This window comes from Lepus europaeus, unplaced genomic scaffold (genome assembly GCF_033115175.1).
Source record: "Lepus europaeus isolate LE1 unplaced genomic scaffold, mLepTim1.pri SCAFFOLD_39, whole genome shotgun sequence".
NCBI lineage: Eukaryota > Metazoa > Chordata > Mammalia > Lagomorpha > Leporidae > Lepus > Lepus europaeus.
The window spans coordinates 1,311,022-1,332,419 of NW_026909265.1; positions in this window are offsets into that span (position 1 = coordinate 1,311,022).

Consider the following 21,398-nt stretch of genomic DNA (forward strand, 5'->3'; position numbering starts at 1 on the left):
AGGTGGCACCTCATCCCGGCCCAAGGGTGGTGGCAGGAACCCAGGTGGCGCTCGGGGACTCAGCAGGGCCTGCCCCCGGGGCCTGCCCGCAACACCTGATTGCCCGCGGGCGTGTCCGTCCACCCTCACAAAGTTCTGCTGGGACAGCCCTGACCGAGCTCCGAGCTCCTCGCCCTTGGACCGCCCCAGTGGGCTTCAGGAGTGGGTGTGTGCCAGCAGCAGCCCTCCCCAGTCAACCACCTTGCGTCGGCCCCACCCGACAAGCCCCTAGGGCGGGCGGGGCTTCCCGGGGGGCCTATTTGCAACGCCAGGAAGCGCGGGGCAGTTCGTGTGTGCGGCCCGGGGACACCCGCAGGTGTGTGTGCTCCCCCTGTGGCCGGCCGAGGCGGCTAGCCAGCACCTGGGGGCTGTTGGCAGCGCCCCTGGGCAGCCTCCTAGAGCCAGGGGTCTGGCAGGCTCCGGGGGCAAATGGACTACGGAAGCCGAGAGGGGCCCGTCCGCGCCAAAACCCAAAACGCGCTGCGGCCTCCAGGGAGGGACACAGGGGACACAAGTGGCTGTGTGGCGTGCAGTGCCCGACCAGAGGGAGGGAGGTTGGCTGGCTGCTGAGGCGCAGCAGGTGTCAGCCCTTCGGGAAGTGCCCGTGTATGCTTCGGGAATGGGGCCTGCCAACTCAGAACCCCCGTTCCCTGTGGCTGCATCCGGCCAGGGGGCTCCAGGGGCTCCAGGGTCGGGTGCGCCGCGGGCCTGGGGGGCTTCTTGCCTGTGTGCAGGGCTTCTACGCACAAGGTGGCACCTCATCCCGGCCCAAGGGTGGTGGCAGGAACCCAGGTGGCGCTCGGGGACTCAGCAGGGCCTGCCCCCGGGGCCTGCCCGCAACACCTGATTGCCCGCGGGCGTGTCCGTCCACCCTCAAAAAGTTCTGCTGGGACAGCCCTGACCGAGCTCCGAGCTCCTCGCCCTTGGACCGCCCCAGTGGGCTTCAGGAGTGGGTGTGTGGCAGCAGCAGCCCTCCCCAGTCAACCACCTTGCGTCGGCCCCACCCGACAAGCCCCTAGGGCGGGCGGGGCTTCCCGGGGGGCCTATTTGCAACGCCGGGAAGCGCGGGGCAGTTCGTGTGTGCGGCCCGGGGACACCCGCAGGTGTGTGTGCTCCCCCCGTGGCCGGCCGAGGCGGCTAGCCAGCACCTGGGGGCTGTTGGCAGCGCCCCTGGGCAGCCTCCTAGAGCCAGGGGTCTGGCAGGCTCCGGGGGCAAATGGACTACGGAAGCCGAGAGGGGCCCGTCCGCGCCAAAACCCAAAACGCGCTGCGGCCTCCAGGGAGGGACACAGGGGACACAAGTGGCTGTGTGGCGTGCAGTGCCCGACCAGAGGGAGGGAGGTTGGCTGGCTGCTGAGGCGCAGCAGGTGTCAGCCCTTCGGGAAGTGCCCGTGGATGCTTCGGGAATGGGGCCTGCCAACTCAGAACCCCCGTTCCCTGTGGCTGCATCCGGCCAGGGGGCTCCAGGGTCGGGTGCGCCGCGGGCCTGGGGGGCTTCTTGCCTGTGTGCAGGGCTTCTACGCACAAGGTGGCACCTCTTCCCGGCCCAAGGGTGGTGGCAGGAACCCAGGTGGCGCTCGGGGACTCAGCAGGGCCTGCCCCCGGGGCCTGCCCGCAACACCTCATTGCCCGCGGGCGTGTCCGTCCACCCTCAGAAAGCTCTGCTGGAACAGCCCTGACCGAGCTCCGAGCTCCTCGCCCTTGGACCGCCCCAGTGGGCTTCAGGAGTGGGTGTGTGCCAGCAGCAGCCCTCCCCAGTCAACCACCTTGCGTCGGCCCCACCGACAAGCCCCTAGGGCGGGCGGGGCTTCCCGGGGGGCCTATTTGCAACGCCGGGAAGCGCGGGGCAGTTCGTGTGTGCGGCCCGGGGACACCCGTAGCTGTGTGTGCTCCCCCCGTGGCCAGCCGAGGCGGCTAGCCAGCACCTGGGGGCTGTTGGCAGCGCCCCTGGGCAGCCTCCTAGAGCCAGGGGTCTGGCAGGCTCCGGGGGCAAATGGACTACGGAAGCCGAGAGGGGCCCGTCCGTGCCAAAACCCAAAACGCGCTGCGGCCTCCAGGGAGGGACACAGGGGACACAAGTGGCTGTGTGGCGTGCAGTGCCCGACCAGAGGGAGGGAGGTTGGCTGGCTGCTGAGGCGCAGCAGGTGTCAGCCCTTCGGGAAGTGCCCGTGGATGCTTCGGGAATGGGGCCTGCCAACTCAGAACCCCCGTTCCCTGTGGCTGCATCCGGCCAGGGGGCTCCAGGGGCTCCAGGGTCGGGTGCGCCGCGGGCCTGGGGGGCTTCTTGCCTGTGTGCAGGGCTTCTACGCACAAGGTGGCACCTCATCCCGGCCCAAGGGTGGTGGCAGGAACCCAGGTGGCGCTCGGGGACTCAGCAGGGCCTGCCCCCGGGGCCTGCCCGCAACACCTGATTGCCCGCGGGCGTGTCCGTCCACCCTCAAAAAGTTCTGCTGGGACAGCCCTGACCGAGCTCCGAGCTCCTCGCCCTTGGACCGCCCCAGTGGGCTTCAGGAGTGGGTGTGTGGCAGCAGCAGCCCTCCCCAGTCAACCACCTTGCGTCGGCCCCACCCGACAAGCCCCTAGGGCGTGCGGGGCTTCCCGGGGGGCCTATTTGCAACGCCGGGAAGCGCGGGGCAGTTCGTGTGTGCGGCCCGGGGACACCCGCAGGTGTGTGTGCTCCCCCCGTGGCCGGCCGAGGCGGCTAGCCAGCACCTGGGGGCTGTTGGCAGCGCCCCTGGGCAGCCTCCTAGAGCCAGGGGTCTGGCAGGCTCCGGGGGCAAATGGACTACGGAAGCCGAGAGGGGCCCGTCCGCGCCAATACCCAAAACGCGCTGCGGCCTCCAGGGAGGGACACAGGGGACACAAGTGGCTGTGTGGCGTGCAGTGCCCGACCAGAGGGAGGGAGGTTGGCTGGCTGCTGAGGCGCAGCAGGTGTCAGCCCTTCGGGAAGTGCCCGTGGATGCTTCGGGAATGGGGCCTGCCAACTCAGAACCCCCGTTCCCTGTGGCTGCATCCGGCCAGGGGGCTCCAGGGTCGGGTGCGCCGCGGGCCTGAGGGGCTTCTTGCCTGTGTGCAGGGCTTCTACGCACAAGGTGGCACCTCATCCCGGCCCAAGGGTGGTGGCAGGAACCCAGGTGGCGCTCGGGGACTCAGCAGGGCCTGCCCCCGGGGCCTGCCCACAACACCTGATTGCCCGCGGGCGTGTCCGTCCACCCTCAAAAAGTTCTGCTGGGACAGCCCTGACCGAGCTCCGAGCTCCTCGCCCTTGGACCGCCCCAGTGGGCTTCAGGAGTGGGTGTGTGCCAGCAGCAGCCCTCCCCAGTCAACCACCTTGCGTCGGCCCCACCCGACAAGCCCCTAGGGCGGGCGGGGCTTCCCTGGGGGCCTATTTGCAACGCCAGGAAGCGCGGGGCAGTTCGTGTGTGCGGCCCGGGGACACCCGCAGGTGTGTGTGCTCCCCCCGTGGCCGGCCGAGGCGGCTAGCCAGCACCTGGTGGCTGTTGGCAGCGCCCCTGGGCAGCCTCCTAGAGCCAGGGGTCTGGCAGGCTCCGGGGGCAAATGGACTACGGAAGCCGAGAGGGGCCCGTCCGCGCCAAAACCCAAAACGCGCTGCGGCCTCCAGGGAGGGACACAGGGGACACAAGTGGCTGTGTGGCTTGCAGTGCCCGACCAGAGGGAGGGAGGTTGGCTGGCTGCTGAGGCGCAGCAGGTGTCAGCCCTTCGGGAAGTGCCCGTGGATGCTTCGGGAATGGGGCCTGCCAACTCAGAACCCCCGTTCCCTGTGGCTGCATCCGGCCAGGGGGCTCCAGGGTCGGGTGCGCCGCGGGCCTGGGGGGCTTCTTGCCTGTGTGCAGGGCTTCTACGCACAAGGTGGCACCTCATCCCGGCCCAAGGGTGGTGGCAGGAACCCAGGTGGCGCTCGGGGACTCAGCAGGGCCTGCCCCCGGGGCCTACCCGCAACACCTGATTGCCCGCGGGCGTGTCCGTCCACCCTCACAAAGTTCTGCTGGGACAGCCCTGACCGAGCTCCGAGCTCCTCGCCCTTGGACCGCCCCAGTGGGCTTCAGGAGTGGGTGTGTGCCAGCAGCAGCCCTCCCCAGTCAACCACCTTGCGTCGGCCCCACCCGACAAGCCCCTAGGGCGGGCGGGGCTTCCCGGGGGGCCTATTTGCAATGCCAGGAAGCGCGGGGCAGTTCGTGTGTGCGGCCCGGGGACACCCGCAGGTGTGTGTGCTCCCCCCGTGGCCGGCCGAGGCGGCTAGCCAGCACCTGGGGGCTGTTGGCAGCGCCCCTGGGCAGCCTCCTAGAGCCAGGGGTCTGGCAGGCTCCGGGGGCAAATGGACTACGGAAGCCGAGAGGGGCCCGTCCGCGCCAAAACCCAAAATGCGCTGCGGCCTCCAGGGAGGGACACAGGGGACACAAGTGGCTGTGTGGCTTGCAGTGCCCGACCAGAGGGAGGGAGGTTGGCTGGCTGCTGAGGCGCAGCAGGTGTCAGCCCTTCGGGAAGTGCCCGTGGATGCTTCGGGAATGGGGCCTGCCAACTCAGAAACCCCGTTCCCTGTGGCTGCAGCCGGCCAGGGGGCTCCAGGGTCGGGTGCGCCGCGGGCCTGGGGGGCTTCTTGCCTGTGTGCAGGGCTTCTACGCACAAGGTGGCACCTCATCCCGGCCCAAGGGTGGTGGCAGGAACCCAGGTGGCGCTCGGGGACTCAGCAGGGCCTGCCCCCGGGGCCTGCCCGCAACACCTGATTGCCCGCGGGCGTGTCCGTCCACCCTCACAAAGTTCTGCTGGGACAGCCCTGACCGAGCTCCGAGCTCCTCGCCCTTGGACCGCCCCAGTGGGCTTCAGGAGTGGGTGTGTGCCAGCAGCAGCCCTCCCCAGTCAACCACCTTGCGTCGGCCCCACCTGACAAGCCCCTAGGGCGGGCGGGGCTTCCCGGGGGGCCTATTTGCAATGCCAGGAAGCGCGGGGCAGTTCGTGTGTGCGGCCCGGGGACACCCGCAGGTGTGTGTGCTCCCCCTGTGGCCGGCCGAGGCGGCTAGCCAGCACCTGGGGGCTGTTGGCAGCGCCCCTGGGCAGCCTCCTAGAGCCAGGGGTCTGGCAGGCTCCGGGGGCAAATGGACTACGGAAGCCGAGAGGGGCCCGTCCGCGCCAAAACCCAAAACGCGCTGCGGCCTCCAGGGAGGGACACAGGGGACACAAGTGGCTGTGTGGCTTGCAGTGCCCGACCAGAGGGAGGGAGTTTGGCTGGCTGCTGAGGCGCAGCAGGTGTCAGCCCTTCGGGAAGTGCCCGTGGATGCTTCAGGAATGGGGCCTGCCAACTCAGAAACCCCGTTCCCTGTGGCTGCAGCCGGCCAGGGGGCTCCAGGGTCGGGTGCGCCGCGGGCCTGGGGGGCTTCTTGCCTGTGTGCAGGGCTTCTACGCACAAGGTGGCACCTCATCCCGGCCCAAGGGTGGTGGCAGGAACCCAGGTGGCGCTCGGGGACTCAGCAGGGCCTGCCCCCGGGGCCTGCCCGCAACACCTGATTGCCCGCGGGCGTGTCCGTCCACCCTCAAAAAGTTCTGCTGGGACAGCCCTGACCGAGCTCCGAGCTCCTCGCCCTTGGACCGCCCCAGTGGGCTTCAGGAGTGGGTGTGTGCCAGCAGCAGCCCTCCCGAGTCAACCACCTTGCGTCGGCCCCGCCCGACAAGCCCCTAGGGCGGGCGGGGCTTCCCGGGGGGCCTATTTGCAACGCCGGGAAGCGCGGGGCAGTCCGTGTGTGCGGCCTGGGGACACCCGCAGGTGTGTGTGCTCCCCTCTGGCCGGCCGCTGCGGCTAGCCAGCACCTGGGGGCTGTTGGCAGCGCCCCTGGGCAGCCTCCTAGAGCCAGGGGTCTGGCAGGCTCCGGGGGCAAATGGACTACGGAAGCCGAGAGGGGCCCGTCCGCGCCAAAACCCAAAACGCGCTGTGGCCTCCAGGGAGGGACACAGGGGACACAAGTGGCTGTGTGGCTTGCAGTGCCAGACCAGACGGAGGGAGGTTGGCTGGCTGCTGAGGCGCAGCAGGTGTCAGCCCTTCGGGAAGTGCCCGTGGATGCTTCGGGAATGGGGCCTGCCAACAAAGAACCCCCGTTCCCTGTGGCTGCATCCGGCCAGGGGGCTCCAGGGTCGGGTGCGCCTCGGGCCTGGGGGGGTTCTTGCCTGTGTGCAGGGCTTCTACGCACAAGGTGGCACCTCTTCCCGGCCCAAGGGTGGTGGCAGGAACCCAGGTGGCGCTCGGGGACTCAGCAGGGCCTGCCCCCGGGGCCTGCCCGCAACACCTGATTGCCCGCGGGCGTGTCCGTCCAACCTCAAAAAGTTCTGCTGGGACAGCCCTGACCGAGCACTGAGCTCCTCGCCCTTCGACCGCCCCAGTGGGCTTCAGGAGTGGGTGTGTGCCAGCAGCAGCCCTCCCCAGTCAACCACCGTGCGTCGGCCCCACCCGACAAGCCCCTAGGGCGGGCGGGGCTTCCCGGGGGGCCTATTTGCAACGCCAGGAAGCGCGGGGCAGTTCGTGTGTGCGGCCCGGGTACACCCGCAGGTGTGTGTGCTCCCCCCGTGGCCGGCCGAGGCGGCTAGCCAGCACCTGGGGGCTGTTGGCAGCGCCCCTGGGCAGCCTCCTAGAGCCAGGGGTCTGGCAGGCTCCGGGGGCAAATGGACTACGGAAGCCGAGAGGGTCCCATCCGCGCCAAAACCCAAAACGCGCTGCGGCCTCCAGGGAGGGACACAGGGGACACAAGTGGCTGTGTGGCTTGCAGTGCCCGACCAGAGGGAGGGAGTTTGGCTGGCTGCTGAGGCGCAGCAGGTGTCAGCCCTTCGGGAAGTGCCCGTGGATGCTTCGGGAATGGGGCCTGCCAACTCAGAACCCCCGTTCCCTGTGGCTGCATCCGGCCAGGGGGCTCCAGGGTCGGGTGCGCCGCGGGCCTGGGGGGCTTCTTGCCTGTGTGCAGGGCTTCTACGCACAAGGTGGCACCTCATCCCGGCCCAAGGGTGGTGGCAGGAACCCAGGTGGCGCTCGGGGACTCAGCAGGGCCTGCCCCCGGGGCCTGCCCGCAACACCTGATTGCCCGGGGGCGTGTCCGTCCACCCTCAAAAAGTTCTGCTGGGACAGCCCTGACCGAGCTCCGAGCTCCTCGCCCTTGGACCGCCCCAGTGGGCTTCAGGAGTGGGTGTGTGCCAGCAGCAGCCCTCCCCACTCACCCACCGTGTGTCGGCCCCGCCCGACAAGCCCCTAGGGCCGGCGGGGCTTCCCGGGGGACCTATTTGCAACGCCGGGAAGCACGGGGCAGTCCGTGTGTGCGGCCTGGGGACACCCGCAGGTGTGTGTGCTCCCCCGTGGCCGGCTGCTGCGGCTAGCCAGCACCTGGGGGCTGTTGGCAGCGCCCCTGGGCAGCCTCCTAGAGCCAGGGGTCTGGCAGGCTCCGGGGGCAAATGGACTACGGAAGCCGAGAGGGGCCCGTCCGCGCCAAAACCCAAAACGCGCTGCGGCCTCCAGGGAGGGACACAGGGGACACAAGTGGCTGTGTGGCTTGCAGTGCCCGACCAGAGGGAGGGAGGTTGGCTGGCTGCTGAGGCGCAGCAGGTGTCAGCCCTTCGGGAAGTCCCTGTGGATGCTTCGGGAATGGGGCCTGCCAACTCAGAAGCCCCGTTCCCTGTGGCTGCATCCGGCCAGGGGGCTCCAGGGTCGGGTGCGCCGCGGGCCTGGGGGGCTTCTTGCCTGTGTGCAGGGCTTCTACGCACAAGGTGGCACCTCATCTCGGCCCAAGGGTGGTGGCAGGAACCCAGGTGGCGCTCGGGGACTCAGCAGGGCCTGCCCCCGGGGCCTGCCCGCAACACCTGATTGCCCGCGGGCGTGTCCGTCCACCCTCAAAAATTTCTGCTGGGACAGCCCTGACCGAGCTCCGAGCTCCTCGCCCTTGGACCGCCCCAGTGGGCTTCAGGAGTGGGTGTGTGCCAGCAGCAGCCCTCCCCACTCACCCACCGTGTGTCGGCCCCGCCCGACAAGCCCCTAGGGCCGGCGGGGCTTCCCGGGGGACCTATTTGCAACGCCGGGAAGCGCGGGGCAGTCCGTGTGTGCGGCCTGGGGACACCCGCAGGTGTGTGTGCTCCCCCGTGGCCGGCTGCTGCGGTTAGCCAGCACCTGGGGGCTGTTGGCAGCGCCCCTGGGCAGCCTCCTAGAGCCAGGGGTCTGGCAGGCTCCGGGGGCAAATGGACTACGGAAGCCGAGAGGGGCCCGTCCGCGCCAAAACCCAAAACGCGCTGCGGCCTCCAGGGAGGGACACAGGGGACACAAGTGGCTGTGTGGCGTGCAGTGCCCGACCAGAGGGAGGGAGGTTGGCTGGCTGCTGAGGCGCAGCAGGTGTCAGCCCTTCGGGAAGTGCCCGTGGATGCTTCGGGAATGGGGCCTGCCAACTCAGAACCCCCGTTCCCTGTGGCTGCATCCGGCCAGGGGGCTCCAGGGTCGGGTGCGCCGCGGGCCTGGGGGGCTTCTTGCCTGTGTGCAGGGCTTCTACGCACAAGGTGGCACCTCATCCCGGCCCAAGGGTGGTGGCAGGAACCCAGGTGGCGCTCGGGGACTCAGCAGGGCCTGCCCCCGGGGCCTGCCCGCAACACCTGATGGCCCGCGGGCGTGTCCGTCCACCCTCAAAAAGTTCTGCTGGGACAGCCCTGACCGAGCTCTGAGCTCCTCGCCCTTGGACCGCCCCAGTGGGCTTCAGGAGTGGGTGTGTGCCAGCAGCAGCCCTCCCCAGTCAACCACCTTGCGTCGGCCCCACCGACAAGCCCCTAGGGCGGGCGGGGCTTCCCGGGGGACCTATTTGCAACGCCGGGAAGCGCGGGGCAGTTCGTGTGTGCGGCCCGGGGACACCCGCAGGTGTGTGTGCTCCCCCCGTGGCCAGCCGAGGCGGCTAGCCAGCACCTGGGGGCTGTTGGCAGCGCCCCTGGGCAGCCTCCTAGAGCCAGGGGTCTGGCAGGCTCCGGGGGCAAATGGACTACGGAAGCCGAGAGGGGCCCGTCCGTGCCAAAACCCAAAACGCGCTGCGGCCTCCAGGGAGGGACACAGGGGACACAAGTGGCTGTGTGGCGTGCAGTGCCCGACCAGAGGGAGGGAGGTTGGCTGGCTGCTGAGGCGCAGCAGGTGTCAGCCCTTCGGGAAGTGCCTGTGGATGCTTCGGGAATGGGGCCTGCCAACTCAGAACCCCCGTTCCCTGTGGCTGCATCCGGCCAGGGGGCTCCAGGGGCTCCAGGGTCGGGTGCGCCGCGGGCCTGGGGGGCTTCTTGCCTGTGTGCAGGGCTTCTACGCACAAGGTGGCACCTCATCCCGGCCCAAGGGTGGTGGCAGGAACCCAGGTGGCGCTCGGGGACTCAGCAGGGCCTGCCCCCGGGGCCTACCCGCAACACCTGATTGCCCGCGGGCGTGTCCGTCCACCCTCAAAAAGTTCTGCTGGGACAGCCCTGACCGAGCTCCGAGCTCCTCGCCCTTGGACCGCCCCAGTGGGCTTCAGGAGTGGGTGTGTGGCAGCAGCAGCCCTCCCCAGTCAACCACCTTGCGTCGGCCCCACCCGACAAGCCCCTAGGGCGTGCGGGGCTTCCCGGGGGGCCTATTTGCAACGCCGGGAAGCGCGGGGCAGTTCGTGTGTGCGGCCCGGGGACACCCGCAGGTGTGTGTGCTCCCCCCGTGGCCGGCCGAGGCGGCTAGCCAGCACCTGGGGGCTGTTGGCAGCGCCCCTGGGCAGCCTCCTAGAGCCAGGGGTCTGGCAGGCTCCGGGGGCAAATGGACTACGGAAGCCGAGAGGGGCCCGTCCGCGCCAAAACCCAAAACGCGCTGCGGCCTCCAGGGAGGGACACAGGGGACACAAGTGGCTGTGTGGCGTGCAGTGCCCGACCAGAGGGAGGGAGGTTGGCTGGCTGCTGAGGCGCAGCAGGTGTCAGCCCTTCGGGAAGTGCCCGTGGATGCTTCGGGAATGGGGCCTGCCAACTCAGAACCCCCGTTCCCTGTGGCTGCATCCGGCCAGGGGGCTCCAGGGTCGGGTGCGCCGCGGGCCTGGGGGGCTTCTTGCCTGTGTGCAGGGCTTCTACGCACAAGGTGGCACCTCTTCCCGGCCCAAGGGTGGTGGCAGGAACCCAGGTGGCGCTCGGGGACTCAGCAGGGCCTGCCCCCGGGGCCTGCCCGCAACACCTGATTGCCCGCGGGCGTGTCCGTCCACCCTCAAAAAGTTCTGCTGGAACAGCCCTGACCGAGCTCCGAGCTCCTCGCCCTTGGACCGCCCCAGTGGGCTTCAGGAGTGGGTGTGTGCCAGCAGCAGCCCTCCCCAGTCAACCACCTTGCGTCGGCCCCACCGACAAGCCCCTAGGGCGGGCGGGGCTTCCCGGGGGGCCTATTTGCAACGCCGGGAAGCGCGGGGCAGTTCGTGTGTGCGGCCCGGGGACACCCGTAGCTGTGTGTGCTCCCCCCGTGGCCAGCCGAGGCGGCTAGCCAGCACCTGGGGGCTGTTGGCAGCGCCCCTGGGCAGCCTCCTAGAGCCAGGGGTCTGGCAGGCTCCGGGGGCAAATGGACTACGGAAGCCGAGAGGGGCCCGTCCGTGCCAAAACCCAAAACGCGCTGCGGCCTCCAGGGAGGGACACAGGGGACACAAGTGGCTGTGTGGCGTGCAGTGCCCGACCAGAGGGAGGGAGGTTGGCTGGCTGCTGAGGCGCAGCAGGTGTCAGCCCTTCGGGAAGTGCCCGTGGATGCTTCGGGAATGGGGCCTGCCAACTCAGAACCCCCGTTCCCTGTGGCTGCATCCGGCCAGGGGGCTCCAGGGGCTCCAGGGTCGGGTGCGCCGCGGGCCTGGGGGGCTTCTTGCCTGTGTGCAGGGCTTCTACGCACAAGGTGGCACCTCATCCCGGCCCAAGGGTGGTGGCAGGAACCCAGGTGGCGCTCGGGGACTCAGCAGGGCCTGCCCCCGGGGCCTGCCCGCAACACCTGATTGCCCGCGGGCGTGTCCGTCCACCCTCAAAAAGTTCTGCTGGGACAGCCCTGACCGAGCTCCGAGCTCCTCGCCCTTGGACCGCCCCAGTGGGCTTCAGGAGTGGGTGTGTGGCAGCAGCAGCCCTCCCCAGTCAACCACCTTGCGTCGGCCCCACCCGACAAGCCCCTAGGGCGTGCGGGGCTTCCCGGGGGGCCTATTTGCAACGCCGGGAAGCGCGGGGCAGTTCGTGTGTGCGGCCCGGGGACACCCGCAGGTGTGTGTGCTCCCCCCGTGGCCGGCCGAGGCGGCTAGCCAGCACCTGGGGGCTGTTGGCAGCGCCCCTGGGCAGCCTCCTAGAGCCAGGGGTCTGGCAGGCTCCGGGGGCAAATGGACTACGGAAGCCGAGAGGGGCCCGTCCGCGCCAATACCCAAAACGCGCTGCGGCCTCCAGGGAGGGACACAGGGGACACAAGTGGCTGTGTGGCGTGCAGTGCCCGACCAGAGGGAGGGAGGTTGGCTGGCTGCTGAGGCGCAGCAGGTGTCAGCCCTTCGGGAAGTGCCCGTGGATGCTTCGGGAATGGGGCCTGCCAACTCAGAACCCCCGTTCCCTGTGGCTGCATCCGGCCAGGGGGCTCCAGGGTCGGGTGCGCCGCGGGCCTGGGGGGCTTCTTGCCTGTGTGCAGGGCTTCTACGCACAAGGTGGCACCTCATCCCGGCCCAAGGGTGGTGGCAGGAACCCAGGTGGCGCTCGGGGACTCAGCAGGGCCTGCCCCCGGGGCCTGCCCGCAACACCTGATTGCCCGCGGGCGTGTCCGTCCACCCTCACAAAGTTCTGCTGGGACAGCCCTGACCGAGCTCCGAGCTCCTCGCCCTTGGACCGCCCCAGTGGGCTTCAGGAGTGGGTGTGTGCCAGCAGCAGCCCTCCCCAGTCAACCACCTTGCGTCGGCCCCACCCGACAAGCCCCTAGGGCGGGCGGGGCTTCCCGGGGGGCCTATTTGCAACGCCAGGAAGCGCGGGGCAGTTCGTGTGTGCGGCCCGGGGACACCCGCAGGTGTGTGTGCTCCCCCTGTGGCCGGCCGAGGCGGCTAGCCAGCACCTGGGGGCTGTTGGCAGCGCCCCTGGGCAGCCTCCTAGAGCCAGGGGTCTGGCAGGCTCCGGGGGCAAATGGACTACGGAAGCCGAGAGGGGCCCGTCCGCGCCAAAACCCAAAACGCGCTGCGGCCTCCAGGGAGGGACACAGGGGACACAAGTGGCTGTGTGGCTTGCAGTGCCCGACCAGAGGGAGGGAGGTTGGCTGGCTGCTGAGGCGCAGCAGGTGTCAGCCCTTCGGGAAGTGCCCGTGGATGCTTCGGGAATGGGGCCTGCCAACTCAGAACCCCCGTTCCCTGTGGCTGCATCCGGCCAGGGGGCTCCAGGGTCGGGTGCGCCGCGGGCCTGGGGGGCTTCTTGCCTGTGTGCAGGGCTTCTACGCACAAGATGGCACCTCATCCCGGCCCAAGGGTGGTGGCAGGAACCCAGGTGGCGCTCGGGGACTCAGCAGGGCCTGCCCCCGGGGCCTGCCCGCAACACCTGATTGCCCGCGGGCGTGTCCGTCCACCCTCAAAAAGTTCTGCTGGGACAGCCCTGACCGAGCTCCGAGCTCCTCGCCCTTGGACCGCCCCAGTGGGCTTCAGGAGTGGGTGTGTGCCAGCAGCAACCCTCCCCACTCACCCACCGTGTGTCGGCCCCGCCCGACAAGCCCCTAGGGCCGGCGGGTCTTCCCGGGGGACCTATTTGCAACGCCGGGAAGCGCGGGGCAGTCCGTGTGTGCGGCCTGGGGACACCCGCAGGTGTGTGTGCTCCCCCGTGGCCGGCTGCTGCGGCTAGCCAGCACCTGGGGGCTGTTGGCAGCGCCCCTGGGCAGCCTCCTAGAGCCAGGGGTCTGGCAGGCTCCGGGGGCAAATGGACTACGGAAGCCGAGAGGGGCCCGTCCGCGCCAAAACCCAAAACGCGCTGCGGCCTCCAGGGAGGGACACAGGGGACACAAGTGGCTGTGTGGCTTGCAGTGCCCGACCAGAGGGAGGGAGGTTGGCTGGCTGCTGAGGCGCAGCAGGTGTCAGCCCTTCGGGAAGTCCCTGTGGATGCTTCGGGAATGGGGCCTGCCAACTCAGAAGCCCCGTTCCCTGTGGCTGCATCCGGCCAGGGGGCTCCAGGGTCGGGTGCGCCGCGGGCCTGGGGGGCTTCTTGCCTGTGTGCAGGGCTTCTACGCACAAGGTGGCACCTCATCTCGGCCCAAGGGTGGTGGCAGGAACCCAGGTGGCGCTCGGGGACTCAGCAGGGCCTGCCCCCGGGGCCTGCCCGCAACACCTGATTGCCCGCGGGCGTGTCCGTCCACCCTCAAAAATTTCTGCTGGGACAGCCCTGACCGAGCTCCGAGCTCCTCGCCCTTGGACTGCCCCAGTGGGCTTCAGGAGTGGGTGTGTGCCAGCAGCAGCCCTCCCCACTCACCCACCGTGTGTCGGCCCCGCCCGACAAGCCCCTAGGGCCGGCGGGGCTTCCCGGGGGACCTATTTGCAACGCCGGGAAGCGCGGGGCAGTCCGTGTGTGCGGCCTGGGGACACCCGCAGGTGTGTGTGCTCCCCCGTGGCCGGCTGCTGCGGCTAGCCAGCACCTGGGGGCTGTTGGCAGCGCCCCTGGGCAGCCTCCTAGAGCCAGGGGTCTGGCAGGCTCCGGGGGCAAATGGACTACGGAAGCCGAGAGGGGCCCGTCTGCGCCAAAACCCAAAACGCGCTGCGGCCTCCAGGGAGGGACACAGGGGACACAAGTGGCTGTGTGGCGTGCAGTGCCCGACCAGAGGGAGGGAGGTTGGCTGGCTGCTGAGGCGCAGCAGGTGTCAGCCCTTCGGGAAGTGCCCGTGGATGCTTCGGGAATGGGGCCTGCCAACTCAGAACCACCGTTCCCTGTGGCTGCATCCGGCCAGGGGGCTCCAGGGTCGGGTGCGCCGCGGGCCTGGGGGGCTTCTTGCCTGTGTGCAGGGCTTCTACGCACAAGGTGGCACCTCATCCCGGCCCAAGGGTGGTGGCAGGAACCCAGGTGGCGCTCGGGGACTCAGCAGGGCCTGCCCCCGGGGCCTGCCCGCAACACCTGATGGCCCGCGGGCGTGTCCGTCCACCCTCAAAAAGTTCTGCTGGGACAGCCCTGACCGAGCTCCGAGCTCCTCGCCCTTGGACCGCCCCAGTGGGCTTCAGGAGTGGGTGTGTGCCAGCAGCAGCCCTCCCCAGTCAACCACCTTGCGTCGGCCCCACCGACAAGCCCCTAGGGCGGGCGGGGCTTCCCGGGGGGCCTATTTGCAACGCCGGGAAGCGCGGGGCAGTTCGTGTGTGCGGCCCGGGGACACCCGTAGCTGTGTGTGCTCCCCCCGTGGCCAGCCGAGGCGGCTAGCCAGCACCTGGGGGCTGTTGGCAGCGCCCCTGGGCAGCCTCCTAGAGCCAGGGGTCTGGCAGGCTCCGGGGGCAAATGGACTACGGAAGCCGAGAGGGGCCCGTCCGTGCCAAAACCCAAAACGCGCTGCGGCCTCCAGGGAGGGACACAGGGGACACAAGTGGCTGTGTGGCGTGCAGTGCCCAACCAGAGGGAGGGAGGTTGGCTGGCTGCTGAGGCGCAGCAGGTGTCAGCCCTCGGGAAGTGCCTGTGGATGCTTCGGGAATGGGGCCTGCCAACTCAGAACCCCCGTTCCCTGTGGCTGCAGCCGGCCAGGGGGCTCCAGGGGCTCCAGGGTCGGGTGCGCCGCGGGCCTGGGGGGCTTCTTGCCTGTGTGCAGGGCTTCTACGCACAAGGTGGCACCTCATCCCGGCCCAAGGGTGGTGGCAGGAACCCAGGTGGCGCTCGGGGACTCAGCAGGGCCTGCCCCCGGGGCCTGCCCGCAACACCTGATTGCCCGCGGGCGTGTCCGTCCACCCTCAAAAAGTTCTGCTGGGACAGCCCTGACCGAGCTCCGAGCTCCTCGCCCTTGGACCGCCCCAGTGGGCTTCAGGAGTGGGTGTGTGGCAGCAGCAGCCCTCCCCAGTAAACCACCTTGCGTCGGCCCCACCCGACAAGCCCCTAGGGCGGGCGGGGCTTCCCGGGGGGCCTATTTGCAACGCCGGGAAGCGCGGGGCAGTTCGTGTGTGCGGCCCGGGGACACCCGCAGGTGTGTGTGCTCCCCCCGTGGCCGGCCGAGGCGGCTAGCCAGCACCTGGGGGCTGTTGGCAGCGCCCCTGGGCAGCCTCCTAGAGCCAGGGGTCTGGCAGGCTCCGGGGGCAAATGGACTACGGAAGCCGAGATGGGCCCGTCCGCGCCAATACCCAAAACGCGCTGCGGCCTCCAGGGAGGGACACAGGGGACACAAGTGGCTGTGTGGCGTGCAGTGCCCGACCAGAGGGAGGGAGGTTGGCTGGCTGCTGAGGCGCAGCAGGTGTCAGCCCTTCGGGAAGTGCCCGTGGATGCTTCGGGAATGGGGCCTGCCAACTCAGAACCCCCGTTCCCTGTGGCTGCATCCGGCCAGGGGGCTCCAGGGTCGGGTGCGCCGCGGGCCTGAGGGGCTTCTTGCCTGTGTGCAGGGCTTCTACGCACAAGGTGGCACCTCATCCCGGCCCAAGGGTGGTGGCAGGAACCCAGGTGGCGCTCGGGGACTCAGCAGGGCCTGCCCCCGGGGCCTGCCCACAACACCTGATTGCCCGCGGGCGTGTCCGTCCACCCTCAAAAAGTTCTGCTGGGACAGCCCTGACCGAGCTCCGAGCTCCTCGCCCTTGGACCGCCCCAGTGGGCTTCAGGAGTGGGTGTGTGCCAGCAGCAGCCCTCCCCAGTCAACCACCTTGCGTCGGCCCCACCCGACAAGCCCCTAGGGCGGGCGGGGCTTCCCGGGGGGCCTATTTGCAACGCCAGGAAGCGCGGGGCAGTTCGTGTGTGCGGCCCGGGGACACCCGCAGGTGTGTGTGCTCCCCCCGTGGCTGGCCGAGGCGGCTAGCCAGCACCTGGGGGCTGTTGGCAGCGCCCCTGGGCAGCCTCCTAGAGCCAGGGGTCTGGCAGGCTCCGGGGGCAAATGGACTACGGAAGCCGAGAGGGGCCCGTCCGCGCCAAAACCCAAAACGCGCTGCGGCCTCCAGGGAGGGACACAGGGGACACAAGTGGCTGTGTGGCTTGCAGTGCCCGACCAGAGGGAGGGAGGTTGGCTGGCTGCTGAGGCGCAGCAGGTGTCAGCCCTTCGGGAAGTGCCCGTGGATGCTTCGGGAATGGGGCCTGCCAACTCAGAAACCCCGTTCCCTGTGGCTGCAGCCGGCCAGGGGGCTCCAGGGTCCGGTGCGCCGCGGGCCTGGGGGGCTTCTTGCCTGTGTGCAGGGCTTCTACGCACAAGGTGGCACCTCATCCCGGCCCAAGGGTGGTGGCAGGAACCCAGGTGGCGCTCGGGGACTCAGCAGGGCCTGCCCCCGGGGCCTGCCCGCAACACCTGATTGCCCGCGGGCGTGTCCGTCCACCCTCAAAAAGTTCTGCTGGGACAGCCCTGACCGAGCTCCGAGCTCCTCGCCCTTGGACCGCCCCAGTGGGCTTCAGGAGTGGGTGTGTGCCAGCAGCAGCCCTCCCCACTCACCCACCGTGCGTCGGCCCCGCCCGACAAGCCCCTAGGGCGGGCGGGGCTTCCCGGGGGGCCTATTTGCAACGACGGGAAGCGCGGGGCAGTCCGTGTGTGCGGCCTGGGGACACCCGCAGGTGTGTGTGCTCCCCTCTGGCCGGCCGCTGCGGCTAGCCAGCACCTGGGGGCTGTTGGCAGCGCCCCTGGGCAGCCTCCTAGAGCCAGGGGTCTGGCAGGCTCCGGGGGCAAATGGACTACGGAAGCCGAGAGGGGCCCGTCCGCGCCAAAACCCAAAACGCGCTGCGGCCTCCAGGGAGGGACACAGGGGACACAAGTGGCTGTGTGGCTTGCAGTGCCAGACCAGAGGGAGGGAGGTTGGCTGGCTGCTGAGGCGCAGCAGGTGTCAGCCCTTCGGGAAGTGCCCGTGGATGCTTCGGGAATGGGGCCTGCCAACTCAGAAGCCCCGTTCCCTGTGGCTGCATCCGGCCAGGGGGCTCCAGGGTCGGGTGCGCCGCGGGCCTGGGGGGCTTCTTGCCTGTGTGCAGGGCTTCTACGCACAAGGTGGCACCTCATCCCGGCCCAAGGGTGGTGGCAGGAACCCAGGTGGCGCTCGGGGACTCAGCAGGGCCTGCCCCCGGGGCCTGCCCGCAACACCTGATTGCCTGCGGGCGTGTCCGTCCACCCTCAAAAAGTTCTGCTGGGACAGCCCTGACCGAGCTCCGAGCTCCTCGCCCTTGGACCGCCCCAGTGGGCTTCAGGAGTGGGTGTGTGCCAGCAGCAGCCCTCCCCAGTCAACCACCGTGCGTCGGCCCCACCCGACAAGCCCCTAGGGCCGGCGGGGCTTCCCGGGGGGCCTATTTGCAACGCCAGGAAGCACGGGGCAGTTCGTGTGTGCGGCCCGGGGACACCCGCAGGTGTGTGTGCTCCCCCCGTGGCCGGCCGAGGCGGCTAGCCAGCACCTGGGGGCTGTTGGCAGCGCCCCTGGGCAGCCTCCTAGAGCCAGGGGTCTGGCAGGCTCCGGGGGCAAATGGACTACGGAAGCTGAGAGGGGCCCGTCCGCGCCAAAACCCAAAACGCGCTGCGGCCTCCAGGGAGGGACACAGGGGACACAAGTGGCTGTGTGGCTTGCAGTGCCCGACCAGAGGGAGGGAGGTTGGCTGGCTGCTGAAGCGCAGCAGGTGTCAGCCCTTCGGGAAGTGCCCGTGGATGCTTCGGGAATGGGGCCTGCCAACTCAGAACCCCCGTTCCCTGTGGCTGCATCCGGCCAGGGGGCTCCAGGGTCGGGCGCGCCGCGGGCCTGGGGGGCTTCTTGCCTGTGTGCAGGGCTTCTACGCACAAGGTGGCACCTCATCCCGGCCCAAGGGTGGTGGCAGGAACCCAGGTGGCGCTCGGGGACTCAGCAGGGCCTGCCCCCGGGGCCTGCCCGCAACACCTGATTGCCCGCGGGCGTGTCCGTCCACCCTCAAAAAGTTCTGCTGGGACAGCCCTGACCGAGCTCCGAGCTCCTCGCCCTTGGACCGCCCCAGTGGGCTTCAGGAGTGGGTGTGTGCCAGCAGCAGCCCTCCCCAGTCAACCACCTTGCGTCGGCCCCACCCGACAAGCCCCTAGGGCCGGCGGGGCTTCCCGGGGGGCCTATTTGCAACGCCAGGAAGCGCGGGGCAGTCCGTGTGTGCGGCCCGGGGACACCCGCAGGTGTGTGTGCGCCCCCCGTGGCCGGCCGCTGCGGCTAGCCAGCACCTGGTGCCTGTTGGCAGCGCCCCTGGGCAGCCTCCTAGAGCCAGGGGTCTGGCAGGCTCCGGGGACAAATGCACTACGGAAGCCGAGAGGGGCCCGTCCGCGCCAAAACCCAAAACGCGCTGCGGCCTCCAGGGAGGGACACAGGGGACACAAGTGGCTGTGTGGCTTGCAGTGCCCGACCAGAGGGAGGGAGGTTGGCTGGCTGCTGAGGCGCAGCAGGTGTCAGCCCTTCAGGAAGTGCCCGTGGATGCTTCGGGAATGGGGCCTGCCAACTCAGAACCCCCGTTCCCTGTGGCTGCATCCGGCCAGGGGGCTCCAGGGTCGGGTGCGCCGCGGGCCTGGGGGGCTTCTTGCCTGTGTGCAGGGCTTCTACGCACAAGGTGGCACCTCATCCCGGCCCAAGGGTGGTGGCAGGAACCCAGGTGGCGCTCGGGGACTCAGCAGGGCCTGCCCCCGGGGCCTGCCCGCAACACCTGATTGCCTGCGGGCGTGTCCGTCCACCCTCAAAAAGTTCTGCTGGGACAGCCCTGACCGAGCTCCGAGCTCCTCGCCCTTGGACCGCCCCAGTGGGCTTCAGGAGTGGGTGTGTGCCAGCAGCAGCCCTCCCCACTCACCCACCTTGTGTCGGTCCCGCCCGACAAGCCCCTAGGGCCGGCGGGGCTTCCCGGGGGACCTATTTGCAACTCCGGGAAGCGCAAGGCAGTCCGTGTGTGCAGCCTGGGGACACCCGCTGGTGTGTGTGCTCCCCCGTGGCCGGCTACTGCGGCTAGCCAGCACCTGGGGGCTGTTGGCAGCGCCCCTGGGCAGCCTCCTAGAGCCAGGGGTCTGGCAGGCTCCGGGGGCAAATGGACTACGGAAGCCGAGAGGGGCCCGTCCGCGCCAAAACCCAAAACGCGCTGCGGCCTCCAGGGAGGGACACAGGGGACACAAGTGGCTGTGTGGCGTGCAGTGCCCGACCAGAGGGAGGGAGGTTGGCTGGCTGCTGAGGCGCAGCAGGTGTCAGCCCTTCGGGAAGTGCCCGTGGATGCTTCGGGAATGGGGCCTGCCAACTCAGAACCCCCGTTCCCTGTGGCTGCATCCGGCCAGGGGGCTCCAGGGTCGGGTGCGCCGCGGGCCTGGGGGGCTTCTTGCCTGTGTGCAGGGCTTCTACGCACAAGGTGGCACCTCATCCCGGCCCAAGGGTGGTGGCAGGAACCCAGGTGGCGCTCGGGGACTCAGCAGGGCCTGCCCCCGGGGCCTGCCCGCAACATCTGATTGCCCGCGGGCGTGTCCGTCCACCCTCAAAAAGTTCTGCTGGGACAGCCCTGACCGAGCTCCGAGCTCCTCGCCCTTGGACCGCCCCAGTGTGCTTCAGGAGTGGGTGTGTGCCAGCAGCAGCCCTCCCCACTCACCCACCGTGCGTCGGCCCCACCCGACAAGCCCCTAGGGCCGGCGGGGCTTCCCGGGGGGCCTATATGCAATGCCGGGAAGCGCGGGGCAGTCCGTGTGTGCGGCCTGGGGACACCCGCAGGTGTGTGTGCTCCCCCGTGGCCGGCCGCTGTGGCTAGCCAGCACCTGGGGGCTGTTGGCAGCGCCCCTGGGCAGCCTCCTAGAGCCAGGGGTCTGGCAGGCTCCGGGGGCAAATGGACTACGGAAGCCGAGAGGGGCCCGTCCGCGCCAAAACCCAAAACGCGCTGCGGCCTCCAGGGAGGGACACAGGGGACACAAGTGGCTGTGTGGCTTGCAGTGCCCGACCAGAGGGAGGGAGGTTGGCTGGCTGCTGAGGCGCAGCAGGTGTCAGACCTTCGGGAAGTGCCCGTGGATGCTTCGGGAATGGGGCCTGCCAACTCAGAACCCCCGTTCCCTGTGGCTGCAGCCGGCCAGGGGGCTCCAGGGTCGGGTGCGCCGCGGGCCTGGGGGGCTTCTTGCCTGTGTGCAGGGCTTCTACGCACAAGGTGGCACCTCATCCCGGCCCAAGGGTGGTGGCAGGAACCCAGGTGGCGCTCGGGGACTCAGCAGGGCCTGCCCCCGGGGCCTGCCCGCAACACCTGATTGCCTGCGGGCGTGTCCGTCCACCCTCAAAAAGTTCTGCTGGGACAGCCCTGACCGAGCTCCGAGCTCCTCGCCCTTGGACCGCCCCAGTGGGCTTCAGGAGTGGGTGTGTGCCAGCAGCAGCCCTCCCCACTCACCCACCGTGTGTCGGTCCCGCCCGACAAGCCCCTAGGGCCGGCGGGGCTTCCCGGGGGACCTATTTGCAACTCCGGGAAGCGCGAGGCAGTCCGTGTGTGCGGCCTGGGGACACCCGCAGGTGTGTGTGCTCCCCCGTGGCCGGCTGCTGCGGCTAGCCAGCACCTGGGGGCTGTTGGCAGCGCCCCTGGGCAGCCTCCTAGAGCCAGGGGTCTGGCAGGCTCCGGGGGCAAATGGACTACGGAAGCCGAGAGGGGCCCGTCCGCGCCAAAACCCAAAACGCGCTGCGGCCTCCAGGGAGGGACACAGGGGACACAAGTGGCTGTGTGGCGTGCAGTGCCCGACCAGAGGGAGGGAGGTTGGCTGGCTGCTGAGGCGCAGCAGGTGTCAGCCCTTCGGGAAGTGCCCGTGGATGCTTCGGGAATGGGGCCTGCCAACTCAGAACCCCCGTTCCCTGTGGCTGCATCCGGCCAGGGGGCTCCAGGGTCGGGTGCGCCGCGGGCCTGGGGGGCTTCTTGCCTGTGTGCAGGGCTTCTACGCACAAGGTGGCACCTCATCCCGGCCCAAGGGTGGTGGCAGGAACCCAGGTGGCGCTCGGGGACTCAGCAGGGCCTGCCCCCGGGGCCTGCCCGCAACACCTGATTGCCCGCGGGCGTGTCCGTCCACCCTCAAAAAGTTCTGCTGGGACAGCCCTGACCGAGCTCCGAGCTCCTCGCCCTTGGACCGCCCCAGTGGGCTTCAGGAGTGGGTGTGTGCCAGCAGCAGCCCTCCCCACTCACCCACCGTGCGTCGGCCCCACCCGACAAGCCCCTAGGGCCGGCGGGGCTTCCCGGGGGGCCTATTTGCAATGCCGGGAAGCGCGGGGCAGTCCGTGTGTGCGGCCTGGGGACAACCGCAGGTGTGT